Source organism: Pinus tabuliformis, chromosome 1_1 (assembly GCF_031772625.1).
Source record: "Pinus tabuliformis cultivar Carrire ecotype Pingquan chromosome 1_1, CPIR1, whole genome shotgun sequence".
NCBI lineage: Eukaryota > Viridiplantae > Streptophyta > Pinopsida > Pinales > Pinaceae > Pinus > Pinus tabuliformis.
In genome coordinates this window covers 686883178-686900493 of record NC_142297.1, presented here as the reverse complement: position 1 = coordinate 686900493, position 17316 = coordinate 686883178, and the positions used below count along the sequence as shown (strand labels likewise).

At 33.9% G+C, this 17316-nt stretch overlaps 1 long non-coding RNA gene across 1 annotated transcript; it reads left to right on the top strand.

Moving 5' to 3' along the window:
• The first annotated feature begins 10051 nt into the window (after positions 1-10051).
• LOC149215278 (uncharacterized) lies at positions 10052-10968 on the top strand. The gene is made up of 4 exons (XR_016250463.1): positions 10052-10282; positions 10367-10440; positions 10525-10561; positions 10737-10968. It is a non-coding gene; the product is annotated as an uncharacterized LOC149215278 (long non-coding RNA).
• Positions 10969-17316: the final 6348 nt, after the last annotated feature.

Here is a 17316-nt window from a genome sequence, read left to right as displayed (position 1 = left end):
AACACCATGGGAGTTTTTGTGAATCATCAAAAGTCCATAATTTTATATGGCAAGGGTAATGAGGAGGATATAACATATATAAAGGGTTTATTTAGGGTGGAGGCTAAGAGCATGGAGGGTGGTATGAAATATTTGGTTTTCATATCAAGCCAAATAACTACATAATAAATGATTGGGTGTGGCTGGTGGATTGCTTTTATGGTAAGATCTCAAGGTGGGAGAAAAAAATTCTATCACTCGGAGGGCATCTCACACTCACGCAGTCAACGATCACACAAATCGCGGTATATTGGGCACATCTCTATTGTCTTTCTATTACTATCATCTCAAAACTCAATAGAATTATGGCTAAGTTCATTTGGTCTGGCTCGGCTTCTGATTGCAAATATCATCTTACTACCATGGCCTCCATTTCTATTCCAAAAAACATGGGTGGTTGGTGGGTATTGGACCTGAGGTGTTATGGATGGGCCTTACTACAAAAAACCCTATGGTGGGGCATATTCGGAATTGGAATCTGGGCAGATATTATAAGGCATAAATACCTCAAGGGTAAGGATTTTACTATGTGGATGCACAGGGTATTGATTGGTGTACATTCGGGATCTGTCATATGGCTCAGTCTGAACAAAACCCGACACTATTTTCTGAGGTGCATTTTCTGAATCTTTGGTTCCAGGCACAAGATTCTGATTGGACTGGATCATATTATGGGTATGAGGCCATATTTCCACCTCTCGGATAGGCTCATACACTGCATCAATGACTGATGATTTTTTTCTAGAACCAATCCATTAGACAATGGAATGGAAATATCCCTATCTGGAAGGGGGCAAGGGAGATGGGCCTGGGGGGTCTGGAGGCGTTGGAATGGGAGCATATTAGAGGCAAAATGAGGTTGACTGGTATTTGTAGGGGGGACGAGGGTGATCAGATTGGATGGCTTGGGAGGATGAAGCGAGATGATCTTTCGGTAGCAGACTGTTGAAAATCCATTTGCTGCATGACCATAATATTTTTGAGGTATGATGGTTCTATAAATTCTGGAAAACCAAGTTTCCTATCAAAATCATCTTATTTATCTAGCTTGTTTGGACAAACAAGAATTTGACTTGGGAAAATATACAAAAGAGGAATTGGCAGGGGCCTAGTATATGTGTTTCTTGCAGGAAGGAGGTGGAAGATAATGTCCATTTATTTCTTAAATTCCCCATCGCACTGCAGATCTGTATGGAAATTGTTGGTTGTATCAATTTCCCTATAATTTTTTTGATAATATCACAGACTATCTGACTTGGTGGAGTCAAAAAGCCTCCTAGTGGCGAAGTATTCCCTTATGTTTTCTTAAGGAAATCTGGAGATGGCGAAATGGTATTATTTTTTAGGGAGTGATGGGAGATAGGCCATGTGTAATTGACTGCATTCTTGGTTGGTATTATAATACACAGACCAACACTATAAGACCCCCTCAGGCGACTATCCTGAAGACTGGCCCTGGGATTACATATTCAACTGGATATTTTGATGGTGTCGCACATGGTGGCAGATGTGGATGTGGTTTCTGGACTGTTATCTCTATGGAACATGAATAATGAGTTCATTGGGGGGCTGGCTGTGGAACTAATATGAAGGCGGAGGCTATGGCTTTGTGGGGACTACTATGGTTCACATCATTCCTGAGCATTCCCACTATACATATATATGGGGACTCACACACCATCATTAATCTGTCCGGGGTAACATTCATATCAAGCAACCACATCTACAAGGCTAGCTCAAACAAATCATGACCCTTTGGGGGTCCTTCAGGAATGCCTCTATACAACATATAGAAAGAGAGTTCAACCAAAATGTAGACAAGATTTCTAAGATGGGCTTACTGGATCCACTGCATATCGAGATTCAGATTGGAGGTTCCATACTAGATGTTGGTGTTTTTCCTTTCCCTGAATAACAATTTCTAGGAGGATGCTATACTTTTTTTTATCGTGTTTTGTGTTGGATATTCCAGGTTCCTCCGTGGATTGATATGCTATAATTTGTGAATCAAAATGTTTTTGGATGAATGGATCTATGTTTTTTTTGTTACTTTTCCTATATTTAAAATTTTTATTAGGCACACATAAGACTATATGGTTTTAGTCTGGATCACTATGTATCTGATTTTTTATTTACAGACGGTTTATATCCATGATATATAAACTGTATTTTTTATTAATACAAATGTTTTCTCTCACTAAAAAAAACATAGCTGACACCATAAAATATCTCGTTTGGAGTCTGTTCAAAAAGTTTTATCCCGTCATAAATTCAGTTTTCCTTGTATAGGAACCTTGCCCTAATAGTATGAGTACTTCTGAATTAACTCACATACTCAAATTTATCTGAACTCAATGGATTTTTGGGAGGTTTATAAATTGCATTTTGCAATCTATTTGGAATATCATTATTAAATTCCAAAAACTTTGTCCACCTTTTGAGTACCATTATTAAATTCCAAAAACTTTGTCCACCATTTGAGTAGCATTATTAAATTCCAAAAGCTTTGTCCACCTTTTACGAATTCTATTTGGTTGGCCACTTCATTTTACAAATAAATAAATGTGCAGTTAAAAAATACCTGTCAGTTATTTAAAGTTTCAATGCTTTTACATTGAAGAAAATATGCATAATAAAAATGCATATCGGAGAAAAATATATCTATATGATAAAACAATTTCAATCTATATAGATTTAAAAAATATTCATTTTATTAATAGATAATTTTAAGGATGTATATTCAATTTAATAATGAATATTTTTCAAAAACATTATGTAAAAAATATTGTAAAATGTTGTATTGTCAATGATAGAAAAAATTAATATTTTTACATTAAAAAGTAAAAGATGGTCAAGTAGAAAGTAGGATTATTTGGTAATCAATCAATACTTGTATTAATAGAATATATCGTTAAATTATTATAGCTCTTCATTAATATAAGAAAATGAAATCCAAAGTTCATTTCATTTACCCTAAATAAATAGAATGTATATATTGGAGGTAAAATAATAAAATGAAATATATAAATTTAAGTTATGAAATTATTGGTAAATTTAGAAATTAAATTTTATTATTAAAAAATATAATTATGTTAATTATTAATTGGATGATAAGTTTAAGGAGTAGTTTTTTTTGAGTTTTTGTTTTCATTAAATCATAAATTTTTGGTATATGTAGTTTATGGGTTACTCGATATGCTCTTGGTATTATACTAACATTTACTAGGTTATCTTTGATTCACCTCAATTTCATCATGGTTAAAAATAATAAATAAATAAATGACTAGATGGATGGTATGGAGTTAACCTACATAGAATATTCTAAAATATTCTTAGTAGTGCACACAAATAAAAGATTGAAATTTGTTTACAAAAGTAGTTATTTTTTCCCTTTTAACTAAATTTATTAAATATGTCATATAAAATAGTGTCATATAAACTTAATAATAGTGTCATATAAACATAAATAGCTTCATGCATACACTTAACCTGAACTTATCTATAGATGAAGAAACATAACATAATATGACAAGAGAAATTTCCTAGCGGTTCGAAAGCTTCACCAACCTATTTTCATTCATAAGCGCCTGTATCTGACGTATCTTTATGATTCACAAACTCTATATCAATTTCCTCTTCCTCTGGTATTGGTGATCCTGTGTAATCTCTATGGTTTCCTTCCATTAGAGTTTCCCACTGGTTGTAGTTCTCGTTATGTTTATACATTAGGGGAAAGGTAAAAAATGAGTCTCAAAATGAAAAATGTACTAACAAAATCAACTTTAAGAAAACCAATAGGATTCAAGATGATGACATCATCCTAGGGGAAAATATTTTTGGAAGGAAAGAAAGAAAACTAGTTTTTTAGTTATATTTTTTGCTTCTCTCCTTGTAGATTTATTCAAATTTAAAGTGTGTACACTTGTTGGATGCAAATTTAGATTTTGCATCCAATGAATACCCACTATGCATACTTTTGAGAATATCTACATGAAACATGTTTTTTCATGTATTTTTAATTTTTCTTGGTGTGGATCTACTCAAACGTATGCATAGTGGGTATTCATTGGGTGCAAAATCTAACTCCACATCCAACGAGTGTACACAATTGAAATTTGAGTAAACCTATAAGGAGATAAGTAAAAAATTAACTCCAACTTTTTTTAAATATTATATAATTATAGTCAAAATTACATCACCAACTTGGTTACCCACTCTATCTTTCACTTTGTTGGTTATTGGATTCTCTGAAAATTAATATGGATTTTATTTGTAAATTTTACGTTTTCTATTGTTATTTTAATATGTTTTTATCAACAGATTAATTGTATTCAAGTATGGCTACAATAATCATTCTTATATTATTATGGGCATTCACATTCTTAAGGAATTTGATCTATATGCTTTTCTCAAACTCATTTCAAGACAAATATAATCGGTTCATCCATTTACTCTCCAATATTTAGCAGCCTAACCGACTCACCTGTCATTTTAAAATGACATGGGCTCCCTCCTTAAATTTATCCTTTGGTTTTCAATTTTAACCTTTGGCTTTGATTTTGCATGTTTGAAATGACCTTGTTATGCAACTTTATTTTATTTTCTAAATGTTGATATGACATGCCTTTGGTCTCTTTCTACTATTTCAATAACTTATTGACTCGCTTTGATTCTATACAAGATATAAATGTTAGAGTGAAAAGTGTCGCTACATAATCCTTGATTCTATAGTAGCCCTATCTTATTTCTATTTGCATATTATAATGTCTTCATAACACTTCATTTTATATGTTTCATTCAATTATGTATAACCCCTAACATGTACATGTGGTTTGGGTCAATGGATGGCTATTATAATGGGTCATAAACTATGTGATAAATTTCTCTTGATTATTTTTACAAATGGTTTATTTATTATATTTGAATATGTTTTGTACCATGACTTTACCATATGACACTTGGTTTACATTTCTTATTGATTGAATGACTGACTTATAATTATTGCGATCCTGTGTTGATGTGTATGGAGATTTTCCTTTCGAAAGTTCTAGATTTTCAATTATGATAAATAATGGTTCTTGCGATAAGGGTTATTATTTTTAGATTTGTATTAGGGTTTTATGGGTCATTTGACATTCTCCTCGGGGAATTTAATAATAATTTGTGCCAACTGTCACAAAATATACCACCCACAGTCACCATAGCTCACAACAATTAATCTCTCTCTACCATCCTCCCGCCTGTCGATGTATGAGTTAATCTCTTGGGGCTTCAAGATTACCAATTCTTTATTATTTTATTGTTTTTTCCCGTACTTTTCAGACTTCTTTGAAAGAAAGGGTTTGGTAACTCTCTTGTTGCGTGTTTCCCCTTTTTTCTCACCTTGATTCCTAGCCAAAACCCTCTTGGATTGTAGACCTGGCACTCCTTATTCGAGCTGAAGCCATTGGAGATGAGATGGTGGAGGTGTATGATGAGTGTGCACCCCTATTTTGATGGGTCATATGGTGGGATTTCCTTCAGTTTTTTCAAGGTTATAGTAAAGTGGTTATCAAAGCTTTTTCCTCTTATTTTGATGGAAAGAAAGCCTAAGTGGATGATCTGGAGATAATTGTAGATGTTGAATTTATTGCATAAGTTGTTCATCTACTTGCTGATGGAGAGACTTGGTCCAAAAACTGTGAAGTACGCTACAATCCATGGAAAAAACTTTTCGCCAGTAAAGATTGTGTTTATCATGTGAAAGGTATTCCAATTTCATTTTTGAAACCAAACTTGTGTAATTTAGTGCGTTTGTTGCATCAGTATTTACTTGTGAGGGTTGATATAGTCTATTATATTTATCATACTAGATGATTAATGGAATTCCTTGGCCATAAGCTTAATCTACCCTTTTATTTGCATAAAAGCCTAACTAAGATGTCCCCATTATACCAATCATTAAAAAAGATATCTGAGATATCCCTATTTCATCGCGGTCTCTTTTGTATTCTAGTGAAACACTAGTTGGAAAAGGCAAGGGATGAATGGGAGTCTTTCCTTGATCGAAATGGTTTCAAAAATCCCCAACTTCCTGAAGACTTTGATTCCCCATGTCTATGTGAACCTAACCCTCTATTTGATATTCTTGTTCAGTCGCCATCTTGTCATTCATTACAATATGTCTGTGAAGAATTATTTAATGAAGTAGACCCTTGTGTTTCAGATGATAACATGAGTGAAGCCTTGGGAACCACTCATGTCTATGTTACTAGAAGGAAGACCAATGATACCTCTATCCGTCACGAGGAATCAAGACATGGATTTAGGGATAAAGTAGAAAATAAATCCTCCAAGGTTAGTCCTTGGTGTGAACCCGTGCCTACAAAATTGTAAATAAAGAAGAAATCAATGAGAGAGAAAAAAATCTCGAGTCTAAAGTCAAGATTAAACAAAAGCAAAGGAAAATTGCCTAAGAAAAATGAAAAACAATCATCAAATCCTAAACTATCGCCCTAAACCCAAGGTGCAAGATGATTCAAGAGTGTTTGTTGGTGCCACTTGATGATAGTTATCTGAGAAATTCCCATTTGGATGAGCCAAGTATGAACATGTATTCGAACCAACAATACTTGCTCACTATCCCCATGTCTTGAACATCGTATCAGCTAGCTTTTCCATGAAAATAATCAACTCAAAACTTCATTTCAAGCTAGGCAAAAACACATGGAACAAAAATCCTCCATCATTGAAAATATATCTCAGGCTAAAGATACACATATTATCATCAAGTCAAGAAATGTCAAAGTAGTTATATCTTTTGATATAGATAACTCTGGTCATGATAAGTAGTGATTTTATTGTTATCTACGATTAGGATTTTTGAAGTTTTCAAGATATGTGCCTATTTGATTTATTTTACTAAATTTAAAAAGGGTAGCTATAGAATCGTTGATTATGTAGAAACCATATCTTGTTGTCAAGACAATGTTTAATAATTGTTTGTTTGTTGCAATACGTCCTTCATGTTTATTGAATGTTGGCTTTAGATCCTGCAAAGGAGGATATGCTCGATCGACATGTACCTATTGTGAGTTGTGCATGGGTTCCATGTCATTCATCTGTCTTCTTCTTTTACCTTTTATAATTTGGTTAGGATACTAAGTAAACAATTTGAATTAATTTTGTAACATACATTTAGAGAATTTTTAGGATTATTTTCGATACAATGAGCTCTTTAAACCTCTATATAAGCTTTGGATTTTCTATAGTATGGGGGGTACTTTTAGTACTATATAGGGAAATTTTGGAGAAAAGAAATTCTCTTTAACTTTATGTGACTGTGGATTTTTTTTGAATTACACTCTGATTTTTTAAGGATTGGTTTTACTCAATTGCCTACTTATCGTGCCTTTAATCCTTCTGTAGTCATTGGTTCTTATCGTCTTATGGCTTCTACGTAATTTTATTTCTCAAAATACAATAGGCCATAGGTATTTATGTGATTTTATTTTGTAAACAGTTAGCAATTTCATCACATTTCTTTCTATGTCTTATATTGATTCAATTTTTATAGTTTCTTAAATGTTCGATGCTCTCCAGTGACTTGTGTCATGAGATCGATAATTGATCTGAGTATATATCTGGTCTAGGTTTTTGTACTTCTATACAAAAATATTAGAATTAAGATAATGTTTTCTTCTGTGTATGAATTGAATTAATGTTTATGCTATAACAACTCCTAAATTCATATACTCATTTTGATTATTCGTTTATTGGTTTCATTCATAAACAAGTAATGAATGACTATCATTTTTTATGAGATTATTGTAGTTTCCTATTATATGCATCTTGGCTGAGAAGTAGGAATTTGAATGCATTAATTAATTATTGCATTTATTCTCGATGTTAATTATCAAAGCAAACAATTTGACCTATGTTCCTTTAAAGGATAAGGGATATGCATTTTAGCAGTTACTTGTCTTTTCACTATTTGCATTATAGATTAGTTTATTTGTAATTTCAATTATAAATTTAATTAGGCTATATTCTCTCGATATTCTGGAGAAACAATTATATTTCATTCCTTTCAACCAATTACAGTTCTGGTATTGCTTCATGTATCATAGTCTTGTACATTTCTTGTATTAGAACACCTTGCTTCAGTTTCTATACCATAATTATGTAGCATATTTTTCTATAGCAGATTGTTGTATAATATTTTAATTCATATGATTAATTCTAATTTATAAATAGCATATATAAATTAGAATTAGGTAGAATAAGTTAACAGGTATACTATTTTATTTCTATTATTTCATTTATATCGATAATTAGATTTTTTTTATATTATATTCTATTAGTCATTAACTCTTAGTTTTAGGCATAAATAACAATAGTTTAGGTTTTATTAGATAGCATAGGTTAGCATTATTTTTCCCCTAGTGTTCTTTTTTGCAAGAGGAGGAATCCAAAAGCTAAGGGAGCCTTAAAACCCATAAAGGATGACCACACCAAATAACTAGGGCTATGTGAACAGCTTTGATCTGTGTCACTTATCTTTTGTTGACTAAAGTACATAAAACCCACATCAACACTCTTATAAAAGATATAATCATAGGTAGAGAGGGTTTGTCCAATTCTAAAGTCTAACTAAAATAAAGTATGTGTATAAAAATTTTAACTATCTTTTTAAGAATCGTAGGTAACCAATCGTGTTTTCTATAAGTTTAATAATAAGAAAATGTTTAAATTTTGTTAGTTTTTTGGGATTATACCACTAAACACATTAGAAGTGTGAGCTTTTAATTTTTTAATTTTTTCTATACGATTATGTCCACTCAAAACACAAAGTAGGCATAGTGCAAAATGTTTACATTAATCCTACATTCTAATTCCAAAAGTGTTTTAATTCCAAATCAACGAAGTTAGACTTATAACAATAAAAGTGGAGTTTAAAAAATTTATAATGAATTTTGATTTATGAATATTTAATGTAGTTATATAAATGAAATAGTTGGTAAATGCTAATAAATATTAAAATATTTATGATATATCTCACATTGATAAAGATTAACAAAATTTAAAAAATTATCTAAATTATAATTTTATTTTAAATTGTTATTACTATTATTATTTATAAAAAAATTAATATACAAGTCAAACATATATAAATTTTAAAATATATGTAACATGATTAAACATTTTATAAATATAAATAGACTTTATTAGAATACCATGGGCCAATATCATGGTTTACTAATGCAACATGCCCCAAAAACCATAACTCATGTTTATCTGACACATGTTCATAAGACTCTATTTACTTAATCAATTTAATTAAAAGGACAAAATGTATGAATATGGAATCTATCAGTGACTACTAGATTTCCATATTCCATAGAAATTAATTCCCATCATAGATCTAATAATTATTGATAGTTAAATTAAATTCTAAAACTCTTATTCCAAAAGATACTATGAACTTAATAAAATAAAGATGGTTTGTAATTATCAATTGTTTTACATTATTTAAAATATCAACTTATAGTGATATGAATTTTTTTAAATTAGTCCATAAATCTTTAAATTGATGGTGAATGAGTGTATTATTAAGAAATTCTTTGCTAAGAAAATGTCATTGATTTAAATCCTAAATAATTTAGCTCCTACCTATCATAGATCTAATAATTATTGATAGTTAAATTAAATTCTAAAACTCTTAGTCTAAAAGATACTATGAACCTAATAAAGAAAAAAATGGTTTATAATTATTCACTGTAACACTTCGTAATACAATAAATAAATAAAATATTTACTGCCCTAATTACCCAGGTTACGTGTCACTTTAATCCAATCAACGCAATGTGTAAATACATGGAAAGGGTCCTGAATAACTTTCGGTCTTGGCGCGAATTAAGGGAATTAATTAGCACACAGGAATTCCTGTATGACTATCTAAACCAAGCCCTATATCAGTGCCACCTACCCACACCTTAGTAGAGGTGATGTCTCCTCTATTGGGGCGATTAATGCAAAGGTAAGAATGGTATGCTGCATTCGGTCCTCGCAGGTGACTTGACAAGGGCATTGACCCTGAGATGAAACCCTAACATGATTTTTCATCTCATTTCGCTGTATCTGAGAGGAGAGGAAATAGATCTGGTAGCGCGCAGGGTAAGAGCATTGGAGAGAGGGTTTACCTCTTCCTAAATGAGTGCTTATTTGGTTTCAGAGGCAAATGATCGATGGCAGAGACAAGGAGGTAAAATTATACATGTCTGCTCTTTTAGTTGGGGAAACACAACTACCTTATTCCTTCTTAGTTTTAATTCGATATTTGATACAGGTATGGTCTGATGGATGGTTTAGAACCCTTCTTTGACATCGAGAGCCGAACAGAGATGAGCCTCTGTCACCGAGGTCAGTTTCTTTCTAAATTCGAGCACTCCTATAGTTTATGCCTCTTCTCTGGTATGTGGTGTAACACTTGCTATTTGTTTTCAGGTATTCGGTGCTTCAACAGTGACGCCTATACCCTCAGGTATTAAATTACTCATACTTTTTTCATTTATGAATTCTCCCTCGTTATTCAAGCCGAGGTCTGCTTCTAACAGGTTCTCTGGTTGCTTCCACAAGTATGGCTCGAACCCGTTTCTGAGGTTGAAGAGTCTTTCGGGAGGCCCTAAACCTAAGCCAAGTTGTTTTGTTATCTACAGGTCGGTTATTTCTCCTTGGTTGAACGTCTACTTGTTTGAGTGGCTTTTGTCGACTCCAAGATGAAGTGGAAGGGTTTTTGGCTCTCGGCGTAGTCAAACCCTCACCACAATATGAAACCCACAAGGGATTCCTTAGGGAATGGAGGTTTTAGCAACTAGATACTTCCAGTTTGGGTTTACAACCGGAGCTTAAAAGAATACTTCTGTCTATTTCCTATGGTTATGGCATACATTACCCGTTATGATTCTATGAATTTTTTTTATTTTTATTTTTTTCTTTCTTTATTAAATGATGGATAAGTTATGGGCTAGGTTGCCAAATCTTGGCCCTTACCCCATAGGCTGTAGAGACAATTTGTTTGAAGTTTTGTATGTAAACTATGTAAAGTTGAATGAGAGAGACGAGATTTAGTACAAAAGAATATTCAGAATATATACATAATTTCAGTTCTTGAATTTCTTAGTGGTTTTGATACTTCTCTTAATCGTGGTTTTGTCCCTTGTTCATGCGTTGTAATAATTCAATGAATGGTTTAGTGTGTAAGCGAGTCTTAGTTTATTCAGCGGTATTAATACCGGTATGCGAATTGAAATATGGAAATATACTTATTCTTTTCATGGACATAAACGTTTATCTTGGTGTCGCTCCTTTTTTACCACGACAGTGATATTACAGGAGGTTGTGGACCTTCTCGTTTGGAACACATCGTTAATCTTGTTTAATTATGTTTGGGAAATGTATAGTTAGTTTAAGATAATTTCCGTTCCAAGTTATTTATAGTGTAACAAGTTATGGACAGAAACTGAAACTCTATTACCATAATAGTAGTTGTTGTTTTTCCTTTTATTCTTTCCACGACAGAGGCTCTAGTATTCTTTCCACGACAGAGGCGAAGATATTTGACCAGAACCACCACGCTATAATCAGCCCACACATACCGACTTTTATAATTAGGGCAAGTAGTTTTTCCACAACACAGGCTAAAATCTTTAACCAGAGTAACCAAGACTAGGCAAATAGTTTTTCCACGACACTGGTGAAATTTTATCATCTTCCGTTCCAATGGTCATAAGAAAAATACTTTCATAATTAAGGCTAATAGATTTTCCACAACACAGGTGAAATTTTAAGAAAATAGTTAACCACAGGAGCAAGCCATTTTCAGTTCGTCCATCACCACAAAGCTTAGGCAAAACGTTCTAGGGTTTTGTTTTTGAAAAATTCAGTGTTTTTCCACTACAGAGGGGAAAAGATTTCACTAGAACCGCCACGCTATCTTCTGTTCCCCACACCTACGCACTTTCATAATTAAGGCAAGTATTTTTCCCACAACACTGGCAAGAAGATTTGACCAGTTACCTGCCCGTACACACTTTCATGCAAGAATTTTTCCCACAACACAGGCCAGAAGAACTGACCAGAATTGCCACGCTACCTTCAGTTTCCCTACACATACAGACTTTAATAATTAAGACTAAGTTGTTTTTCTACAATAAAGGTGATAATCTTTGACCGTGAAATCTTCAGTTCAATGGTACATACACATAAAGACCTTCATAATTAAGGCAATTAGTTTTTCACAACTCCTGCGAAAATATTTGACGAGAGCGGCATGTCATTTTCAGTTCTCCGTCCCCACAAAGCGCGAGGTTTTTGTATTTTAAATTTCTTTCTGGAATACTCTATAATGCGACTTTTTAGAGCTTGATGTGACATTGCAATGGATGGTCGGTCATACATGCCATTGATAGTTCCACGACCGTCTTGGTTTTCCGGTAATTGTATATTTCTCACCGATTATGGTGACTTCTGCCATCTTTGTTTCTGACCTCGACATTTCCACTCTTCTTATCAGAAACCACTATCAAACCTGCCCCATCTCCTCCTGCGACCTCTATTGGATTCCCCATCTACCGTCGTTTTCCTAATTCCGTTTTATTTTGAATTTAGTAAAGGCGCTAAAAGCATTCAAATTTGAATTTTGAATTTGTAATTTCGTCTGGTCTATATTTTGTTTGGTTAGAAGGTGGGATTTTGGCTCATGGCTCATGTTTTCTTTTTTAAGGGGAGTTGTTGAACACATTATTCCTTGGCACTGATTGCGTGGGTCAATTGCGCTAATTTTGGATTGGGATTTGTCTATGAGCAAAGCCCAATTCCTCGTTGCAACCTTGTGAGAGTTCATAAGAGCGATGAGGAAGGAGCTTAAAGTGAGTTATTTAAACTAGAATAGTGGTCTCAATAAAATTAGAGTTATGTCTCCCTTGAATTATATTGATGGGTTCAAAGATCAATCTAGTGGTCGTGGAGACTATGACCAAGAAACGCTCTATATCATAGTCAACCTTATCGAATTGGAGTGTCATGCAGCCATGTGCAACACTAATCATGACAACGAAAAACGAAAACATTGAAGAATTATTTGCTCTGCTGCAATGAATCGAGTCCACCAAGAGACACCGCTTAATGAGTCGTCGGGCTAATCGCTAAGAAGCTACTAATAATTTTAATTAAATATTTTAAATATAAATAAAAAGTATATGTAAGATTTTCCCATTACATTTTTATTCCCAAAAGTGGAATGAAATAAAGTTATTTACATTTTTGAATTGAATAAAGTTATATACATTTTCTTCATATCATTATATTTCTATTTTATTTTTAAATTTTGAATATAATATATTTAATAATAAAGGATTTTCTTTTCTTATCATTTTAAGGATTTATTTAATTATATTTTTATTAATAATCTATATATATATATATAATTTTTAATATAATTATTTTATAAATATATAATAATGATGATGATAATGATTAACGTCCATTAAGACCAATGAGGTTTATCGGACTTCAAGAAAAGAGAGCTAAGTGTCATTCTTCAAAATCTCGCTTCTGTGATCAAAGAGCACAGAAAGAGGTGTTCCAAGATCGCTATAGTTGGGATGGCTTAATAAGTCAAGAAGATTGGAAGTGTGGCTGATGATAGGGAATTGAGAGCAGATGTGGGCAAGAGTTGGGTAGTCTAAAAGGGAGTGTTCTTCATCTTCCACCTTCTTAGTATTACAAAGCTGACAAATTCTATAGTCTCAGGGAGTCTTGGGAGTAAACCATTGTCGCGTGTCACTCCGAAGCTCATGAGAGTTAGTTGTAATCCTAGCGATGTTCATTTTCTTCGTAGTGTTAGTCAACGTAGAGAGATAATTATGGTTATCAAGCGTGGGGTTGATCACTTCCTTATATTACCTTAGCTTCTTTTTACCCTCCAGCTCCTTAGTATCCCACATCTTGTCCTTAAAATTGTATTTTCCTTGCTTCCCATGAAAATTTTGGGAGCCTCTTGGATTCCATATTGTGAAGCTTCTTCTTATACATTATATATCTAAACATAGCTGCACTTCCAATGGGGGACATGCCATCTTCGATCAAGAGGATAGGGTACGGATTATTTCCATTGATCTTGAGCGATAGGTTATGAATTGCTTTTGGATCATCTCAATCTTTCTCCATGACTCCCTAGATATACTACACGCCCAAACTTCACATCCGTATAAGATGACAGGGGTGACGAGAGTCTCAAAGAGGAATCTTTTTTTACTCCAAATGTAAAGATCAGCTCACTTAGAATTATTTTCAAGCTCATAATAATATTTCCAACCTCCAATAATTCTCTTCTTGATGTTGTAATTCTAGTAGAGCTGATGAGGAAAGTCATTACCTAAATATTTATAAGAAGAAACATGCTCAAGACAATGGTTATCATAGATGAAACTACCATGGGTGATTTTTTTGGATTTAATGATGATGACTTTAGTCTTGTCGATATTAACAGTCATACTCGCCTTGGAGCAGCAGACATGAAGGGTCTTAAGCTACTCGTCTAGTTCATCATGGCTCCTTGCAAGAAGAATGATATCATCAACATAAAGTAGAAGACTAATGATACTACCAGTGAGCTCGATGCCTTTACAACCTGGAGTTTCCAGACACTCCTCTAGTTTATCAATGTAAATACCAAAAAGGGTAGGGGAAAGGGGGCAACCTTGCTTAACCCCGATATTACATTTAATATCTTTAGACCATCCTTCATTGGTCTTAAGCATGGAAATGTCAGTCTCGTAGAGACAGATCACAACAATCCTTAGCTCAGGAGGAACCATGATCTCTTTAAGCCTCTCCGAGAGCTTATCTCGGGGGACAACGTCGAAAGTTGTTCTAAAGTCCACAAAAAACAAAAGATATCAGTTTTACTATTACGGAATTCCTTTGCGATGATCCTAAAGCTGAAAAGTTGGTCGATGGTCGAGTCATGTCTCCTAAAACCAACTTTCCCTTTAGCCCTTTTACCTGGTTCTCAATCCAAAGTCTAAGCCTTTTTTCCCGAATTAGCCCATAATGCTTGGCTAAGATGTGGCTAATCATAATGGTCATGTAGTTAAAGGGAATGTTTTTGTCCCCATTTATGAAGATAGGCATAATAAGGCTTTGCGTTCATTGCTTAGGGAAGCCATGCTTTACAGCCAAATTGAGAAGCTTGTGGAGATGAGGAATGAGGATAATTTTTCCCATTTTAAAGATCTCAGCTTGGTAACCCTCAATATCTTTGGCTTTCCCATTAGCAAGCTTATTAATCCCAGACTCAACGTCTTTCAGAGAAAAACTATCATCCTTAATAGGAGTGTTTAAGATGGTGCCAATGGTGTCCGAAGAGTCATACAACTTCTTAAGATAGTTATCCCAATTTTCTAGTGGGATAGAATGATTATCTTTAGTTTTACGAACAAGCACATTCCACGAAAACTTTTTGGGTGCAACTTTAGAAAGGTGGAGAATATGCTCTTGTCTTTATTAATATATGATCTCTTCTTCCTCTTAATGAGAGATTTGTATGTACTTATATTTTGTAGCTTAATGATTTCATTAGGGGCATCTTTGATTGCTTTCTTGGCAATTTTACAGTCTATGTCATACCAAGGGTTGGAATTTCTATTATTTTTCTTATACGAAGTCTTAGTAGAGAATTTGATAATGGTGGTGGAAAGGGTAGTAGTAAAATGGTAATATAATTGATCAATGTTGTTATTATAAGTTAGGGACCCTAAATCCCTTAAGAAAAGGTTGACATTGCAACGTTCAAGGATAAAAACAAAGGTTTGTGGTCAAAGTCAGGGTCGTACCCATTAAGAAGCTCAAAGTTTGTAATATGGTTGAGGATATGGATGTCAGAAATCATATAATCCATGACGTTGCTACCCAGTCCATGGAAACATGTCATCTTATCAGAGAGAGGCCATTTATTAATACCATTACAAATGATTAGGTCCTAGGAACTACAAATTTTGAGGAGCTCGGTACTGAATAAGTTCTCGATTATGTCTTTATATTTTCTCTTCAATCTATTAGATAAGTTACCACCCTCATCAAGCCACAAGGGGTCGAGGTTAGAGTTGTTACTTAACATAATAGCTTGGTCAATAGCAGTGCGAGCATTAAAGTCCCCAAGAAAAAGGACATTTCCTTCATTCCTTAGGTTGTGGATGTCCTCATCAAGCCATTTATTCTGCTAACCTTAGGACCAAGATCAACACCTCCAGCGCCTCAAGCAACAACCATAGTTTGTGCAAACACCTCCAAAACCTGTAGAAGCATCTCTAACTCCTGTAGCAGCATCTCCAAGTCCTGTAGCATCAACATCATGTCATACACTGCCTCCAACACTGATAGGGGCATCTCTAACAAAAGCAGCCACAACTCAACACATATAACAACAATCCAATGTCTCTAAGACATGTAGAGACATATGCAGTATCTAGAGCAACAACCCAATCACTTGCAACAACAACATCTCAAATCAAAACATGCCAACCTCAAATCAACATCACATGTGGAATCCATCTCCAAGTCAACAACCACAATATCATCAAGTCACCTCCACTAGGTCTAGTAATAAGTATGTTGACATCAATGCCAACTAACAAGACCATCCAGCCAAACATCCATCACCAAGCACTCTTCACACATCAGACATGCATATGACGAGAAAAACCAAGAGCTTGTTGACATCAATGCCAACACCACAATGGCAACAAAACGTTGGTTTGTGCATGAGACATTGGGAAGAGTGCTTCAACCCTAATAAAGAAGAATTTTTGGCAGCTCCAATATGTGTTCGTTTGTACTCCCAATCAATAGACTTTTGGGATCCTAAAATCCTAGCAAGAATTGGGAAAGTTATACGGAATTTTGTGAAGAGTACATAGGAAACAAGAAAGGAATGTTATATGACTTATGCGAGAACATGTGTTTACATGAAGATCTCGTGGCCACTTCTTGAATTGATAGAGTTGGAGCACCATGATGAAGTCTAAGTTCAACCTTTGGATTATGAGCATGTACAATTCAAGTACCATAGGTGTCATGAACATGGATAATTGTTTAAAGATTGTCCACTCAGGAAAAGTGAATTACAAGAAGAAGGAGAAATGGGACCAGTTAATGGTTTTCACAAGGTGGTAAATAGAAAGAGAAACCATAAGTCACATCATCGACTATCAACACAAAAGAAAATACCTCTTAAGA